Source organism: Eretmochelys imbricata, chromosome 8, assembly GCF_965152235.1.
Source record: "Eretmochelys imbricata isolate rEreImb1 chromosome 8, rEreImb1.hap1, whole genome shotgun sequence".
In the NCBI taxonomy this organism is placed as follows: Eukaryota; Metazoa; Chordata; order Testudines; family Cheloniidae; genus Eretmochelys; species Eretmochelys imbricata.
In genome coordinates, this window is record NC_135579.1 from 82,925,612 (window position 1) to 82,932,495 (window position 6,884).

Sequence of the window (6,884 nt, forward strand, 5' to 3'; positions counted from 1 at the left end):
CATGAAAACTGACCAGAGCCTCTGTTTGCACAAATTAAAAGAACAGGGTGGCACTAACACTAGTAAAGTCAGAAGACATGAAAGGAAGTACTACTTCCCAGAACACACAGTCTGTTTATAGAATTCACATCATCCACTCAAGTACTGTGGATAGATTCAGTGAATTTATAATATTTGTAACTATGCCACCTAAAGAAAATCAGATTTCATGCTTCATGGTCTAAAATAGCCCCAGGGATTAGGAAGGAAGTTTTCCCCAAGTAAGTGATATATAATTGGCTAGTTGCATGAGTTATGATGGGTAGCCACTGTCCTCTGAAGTACCAGGAACTGGCAATTTCCAGATAAATTATCATATTTCACAGAATAGTGATTTCATCTGGCTGGACACTTTGTTCCTTTGATCCAGGATTCTTCCAAGATACTCCCTGGAATATATTTTATATACTTTAGATAGTTATTCCTGAGACACCTATTTCATTCTCATTAATACCATATCTGACCATCCAGTAATTTTACTAGCACTCTGGGAATGGTGTATTGTATATTCCAAATGCCTTTTTATACCAACTACATAAAACTAACATTGCCAATAGTATATTACTCTCCTTTCCTGCAACTATCTGTCAATTCAGCTCACATGTACCATTAAAAATACTGTAGTATACCAACTTCATATATCCTTGCTGGGAAGTAAATTAACAAAATAACTTAGAATTTCACCATTCTATTCAAAGCACTTTCTTTAAATTAGTGGCAGTAAGAATACAGTTCAGATTCAAAACACCAATAGTGTTTAAATTGTACATCTTTATTCAATTTAATGTTCAATTAGAAGGTTACAAAAATGTTTGCAAAGGCAAGTTGCAGTCCTATTCTAGAGGACTGTACCTATCTTTTGTGATAGGTTCCCCCAACCTCTCAAATACATTTTCTCAGGTACAGAACATCATGCATTTTCCAAATCCTTTCCCTCTACTTCAAATTTCATTTAATCCATCATTGACAGCTTTGTATCGTGGTAGGCAAGCAGCCATTTTGGCTTTTCTTTGCCCTGTGGCTGTTCTCAGTCTGAGTCATTATTTTGCAGATATAAGAGAAACATCATAGGTGAGTCAAGATACTATTCAAAAGATCCTTGTACCAAAAAAAAAAAAATATCAGAGATAGAGTATCCTTGTTCCTTCCTTGATACGAGAACTTTCAGGACTGACAACCACATACTGAGTTTCTCTGTTAATCATACATACTCTACTGAGATTTATTACCTTTATTAAAAAGTTATAGTGTAGGTGGAACTAAAATACCTATCTTTTGCAATAAATGAGCATATATTCATGTGTAAAGTAGAAAATCCATTATCAGGTGTGCTTTAAGTATTGTAAAGTTTTTAGTCATTTTCTATTCTATAACGGTTATAAAAATAATGAACTTAAATTTTCCAAAGTAGAAAAATTTAAGACACATCAATTATTTCCTTTGTATTTTTTCAGATAACCTCCTCTGAAGAAAGTGTCATTCTGATTACAACAGTGAGAGTGCAAAATCACACATTTCTCGGTGAATTTTGGGCATGATGGAAAGCCAGCTTAGCTCTCTTATTAACTTCAGTGGACAGTGGATGAGACCCTTGAACACAACTTCGCCACTATTAAGAACCTTGCTGCAGCAACTGGCTGCAAAGGCTGCTGGAAAGTTTTGATGCTTTCAGAGTAAAGCTTTACCGTTTCTTTGCCCATGACAATGGTTATTCCAGCTATTAGTTCCTACTTTTTATACTCTAATAACTGTGTTAGTCTCTAAGGTGCCACAAGTACTCCTTTACTTTTTATACTGTTTGACTGAGATGCATCTTTTATATTAACTATTCATATTTTTTAAGACAGCAAGGAATGTGGACAACATATGGACAATGAGCATGGCAAGGGAGGAGAAATGTGACAACACCTTTAACTCCGTTTGATTGTTAAGCCCAAATAATATCTTCTATGCATAATAATCTTGACAGTGAAACTTGTAAAAACGTTGAGAGAATGACAGCACGGTTATTCTCATTGTCTGCAAAGTGAAGTAATTAAAGCAAAATAAAAATACTGAACATTAAATATAGTTGGACTCGTTTAAGATTGTACAAACATCATTCTATCCATGATCTCAGAAATATACCTGATTGGAGCCTGTGGGTGTTTCTGTAACAGTTTTGGGGAAGACAATATGCCAAATCAGATATAGTATTTTTTCCCTCTGCCTGTATTGTAGCTTATCTCTCTTCTGCAGTAGAGACCAGAGTGTAGTCTTTTCAGCACTTTCATATATGTGTATTCCCACAAATATCATACGGAGTTAAATCTCTGATAGAAGGTCAGTGACACAAAATCTCGGAAGGAAAACATTTACTAAATAAATCTATATATGACTACATCATAGTTACTTACAGTCCTTGAAACAAGTGTGAATATTGGCAATAAGAAATCTTTTAAAGACAACACTTTCAGTAGGGTTTCCCCCAAGTTTTAGTACTTGTGGCTATCAACTTAAAATGTAAAATAGTTATGTGCATACACTCCCCTCGGACTCTTCCTCTGAGAGGATTTACCCTTCTCAGTGGCATAGTGTCCAAACCCGCTGTAGGTCACATCAGCTCCTCAAAGAGTGATAGTCCCACAGTCTCCTTCAGACTCCCCTCAGGTATTTGCAATGACAGTCTGCAATTTGCACAGCCTGCAGCATTTCTAGCAGTGCAGTTGGGTGAGGGAGCCTTGCAGTCTACTCCAACAGACTGGCTAAGACCCTGGAATACAATCCTTACAGCAGAACTTTTTGGTCTTTGCACTGCTCCAGCACTGCATCCTCCCACTCCTCCTATTTATATATTACAACCCCACCCCATGAGTTGCTATTGGGCTGCCATTGGTTACTCTCTCAGGGATTCCGGATATGCCCTGCCAAGCTGCTTAACCACAAAGGAAATCACCTAAATAGCTTCAGATAGCTAATAAGCAAGCCTAGTGCCCACCACCCAATTTTTGGATGAAACTGGCCCATCCAGCAGAGTCACTCTGCCCAGCTCCAGCAAGTCTTCACACTGAGGCCCCAAAACAAAACAAACAAAACAACTAAGTATCCTTGCCCCAGTTTCTTTCTTTATTTGCACCACTACTCATACACTCAAGAATTGGATCACAGGCTTTTCAGACCCACATCCCCAATGATATTTAGGCACCTATCTGCCCCCTGTTGGTTCCGAAGTCCACCATTTAAGGAGGGAGTCACAAAGGAGCTTAGGTGCCTACCAGAGTTAGGAACCTACATAGCTTTGTGAATCCCATCCTTAGGCTCCACCGCTATTTTCTAAACCAGCACTCACATTCCAGCTAACCCCATAGGTACCTAAGTCCCCTAGGCACCTAAGTTTCTACCAGTTGGTATTCACAAACCTCCCATAGCCCTGACTGCCCCATGGCTAACAAGCTGCTCAGAGACTTAGTTGAAGCTGAAAGCCTTGGAGGCCCCAAAGTGGGATTCTGAAACCAGGCCGGATATGTCAATAGGGTACAATCCTTTAGGTGTGCTTTGAGCACGCCTAAGACCCAATACGTGAGAGACCCCACAGCAGAAGGGCCAGACGCAGGCCCCCAAAAGGCAGATGGGCAGCACAGCACCCACACAAGACGGCAGGGACACAGGGAAATGTAGGGTGAGTATGAGAGCAGTATCGAGCATTAGCAGGAGACGCTGAAAGAGAGAGACTGTTTCAGCTGCTAGGGCATGGGCTACCTAGGAACTAAGCTAGGTCAGCTGCTTAATTCTAGGAGAGGGTTCACAACTGAGGATCCCAAGTGGAGGGAGGACCTATCTCTGTCCCATCAGCCAGGCGGCCCATATTAGGTGCCTAAGCCCTCCTCTTTCCACCCCTTTCCTTGGCATTTCACTCCTCGCTAACTTAGGTGACTTCCAGTCAGTTTGTTGGTTTCTGAGAATGCCTTTCTGGGGCCTCTGCCCCTCCCTGTGTGCCTAGCTGGAGGCTGAGGAGTCGATTAGGCAGCAGTCTACCTAGGGGTTAGGCATTGCAGTACTGACTGGAGCCACCCCTACATACCTTTGAGTTTCTGGGCCTCCGTCTCTTCCACTTACAAGACACATTTATGACCTTCAGAATCTTCTGAATCAAACGTATTTCAAAATACATTGATGATGGCAAATACTTGAGATAGTGAGCAGTCCCTCTCCACTCCCTCTCCCCTACTTTTATAATTAACTTCCTTTTTTCCCCTATATGTCTCCTTATATTTGCAAATATGTACAACTCACCCTTTATTATGGCCATAACATGAAATAATATTATGCAATATTCTTCCGTTACCCAGTGAGGAACTAACTCTAACTAACAATGGGTGTTATCATACACACTGTAAGGAGAGTGATCACTTAAGATGAGCTAATACCAGCAGGAGAGCGGGGGGAGGAAAAACCTTTTGTAGAGATAATCAAGGTGGGCCATTTCAACCAGTTGACAAGAACGACTGAGGAAAAGTTGGGGGGAGGCGGGGACAGGCCAATCCTTGCTTACAGACAGCCCCCAACCTGAAGCAAATACTCACCAGCAACCACATACCACACAACAGAACCACTAGCCCAGGAACCTATCCTTGCAACAAAGCCCATTGCCAACTGTGCCCACATATCTATTCAGGGGACACCATCATAGGGCCTAATCACATCAGCCACACTATCAGAGGCTCATTCACCTGCACATCTACCAATGTGATATATGCCATCATGTGCCAGCAATGCCCCTCTGGCATGTACATTGGTCAAACTGGACAGTCTCTACATAAAAGAATAAATGGACACAAATCAGATGTCAAGAATTATAACACTCATAAACCAGTCGGAGAACACTTCAATCTCTCTGGTCACTCGATTACAGACCTAAAAGTCACAATATTACAACAAAAAGATTTCAAAAACAGACTCCAATGAGAGACTGCTGAATTGGAGTTAATTTGCAAACTAGATACAATTAATTTAGGCTTGAATAGAGACTGGGAGTGGAGGGGTCATTACACAAAGTAATACTATTGCCCCATGTTTATCCCCCCCCGCCCCACTGTTCCTCAGACATTCTTGTCAACTGCTGGAAATGGCCCACCTTGATTATCACTACAAAAGGTTCCCCCCCCCCACTCTCCTGCTGGTATTAGCTCATCTTAAGTGATCACTCTCCTTACAGGGTGTATGATAACACCCATTGTTTCATGTTCTCTGTATATAAATCTCCCCACTGTATTTTCCACTGAATGCATCCAATGAAGTGAGCTGTAGCTCATGAAAGCTTATGCTCAAATAAATTTGTTAGTCTCTAAGGTGCCACAAGTACTCCTTTTCTTTTTGCAAATACAGACTAACACAGCTGCTACTCTGAATTGTAGCTCCTATTGCACTGATGTTTTCTTTGTCCTCTGGGCCTCAACAATTTTCTGTGGCAATGAGTTCCGCTGTCTACTTATGTGTTGTGTGCAGAAGTACAACAGTATCGGCAGTTCATTCTAAGACACGGCCTGCAGATAGTGAAAAAACAGGCTTGATGAAGAATTCTTTTACTTAACTGCCATGGAAGTCCATAGGTGTTTTGCATGCAGCTTATCAACTGAGATTCACCCACAATTAGGGTGACCCCAGATAGCAAGTGTGAAAAATCAGGACGGGGGTGGAGGGTAATAGGTATCTATATAAGAAAAAGCCCCAGATATGGGGACTGTCCCTATAAAATTGGGACATCTGGTCACCCTATCCACAATCAGCCCTTGAGGAGAGCTTCTAAATGTTAATTTCCAGGCTAAATCTTACCAAAGCACTCTAAGAATTGCTCCAGCTTCTTCCCTTCTCTCTCAGTGTTTGTGTAGAGTTAACACCGCTGAAATTATTAAACAGCAGCTTCTCTCCTCAACATCAGCACATGAGCTAGAAAATGACAAAAGAGCCCCAACTGCAAAACTATTAGATGATCCTCTTAAATGATGCATGAAAAACAGAATACGCACACACTGATGCTGATACACTAGTCTGATTCTACAAGGCTAGAAATTGCAATAAAAATTGTTTTATATGGTACACTGAGGAAAGGTGAGATAAAAGCCCTGAAAAATGCTTCATTGCAACTCAACAGCTATTTGGTTTCATTTTTTTCCCCCAAGAGGTTCTGATTTACCTCAAAAGACCTTTGAAGGTCACTTATATCTTGTTTTTCCATTTTGTTAAGCATCTCAGTATGCTACTTGTGGGATGTAATACACATTTAGTGTATTTTTACTATTGGCCTCCTGAAGACAAGATTGGACTGAGGTAGCTATATATGTTTATAAAATATGCTTTAGCAGGATAAATACATTCTGACAGCAAAATATCAGGAGATGTAAAGAGGCCCTCCCATACTCCCATCCCATCACCTGCTGTTGTCTTATGATGGAGAGACCTGGTGGCTTGCTATATGCCTTTGCTTTCTTGGCAGAGGGGCGGCTGGATGGTAGCCTTGTTCACATAGGACTTGGATCAATGGGTAATAAAAATTCCTCAAATAGTTGTGTGCTCACAGAAAAGAAAATAATAAAGAATTAAATCATAGGTCTGGCAAGAGGGTAAAATAAAATCCTGCCCCATAGTCTTTTCTAAAGCATCTTTATGTAGCACTGTTTTCTAGAAATGCATATTTTGTAACTGTCAGCCACTAGAGGGCAAACTGGACTAAGTCAAGGGAGGTAGTGGAATCTCCATGCTTAGAGGTTTTTAAGGCCCAGCTTGACAAAGTCCTGCCTGGGCTAATTTAGTTGGTGTTGGTCCTGCTTTGAGTAGGGGGTTGCCTACATAACCGTCTGAGGTCTCTT